Below are 389 nucleotides of genomic sequence, written 5' to 3'. Positions count from 1 at the left end.
GTTATGTGGTAATGGTCAAGTAACGCTGTTTTAGAAAAGTAACGGTAACGGAGTAGTTTTTTTTTCAGTTGCAGTTCAAGCCCCGGTGCCAATCCATAATGATGTTATTAGTAAATAGCTGCTGTGATTTATTATATGTAGGATGAAGGCAAGATTTAATGCGGTTGAGAAAATTTGATAGACAATCTTCCAACCTATACTAAAATATTTGCTGCTGCATACATTATTGTAATTCAGCTAATACAAAGTTATCAACTTCTTACAGTTTGTCATAATTACTTTATACTTGCCATAAACTGTCCTCCAAAAGTATGACTTATTAATGAGTTTTCTATAAGCCCTATAGAGACGTGTAAAGTACCGGATCGGATTTCAGCTGTGTGAGCTAG

This window comes from Tigriopus californicus, chromosome 5 (assembly GCF_007210705.1).
Source record: "Tigriopus californicus strain San Diego chromosome 5, Tcal_SD_v2.1, whole genome shotgun sequence".
Taxonomy (NCBI): domain Eukaryota; kingdom Metazoa; phylum Arthropoda; class Copepoda; order Harpacticoida; family Harpacticidae; genus Tigriopus; species Tigriopus californicus.
Note: the sequence above shows the minus strand (reverse complement) of the source record.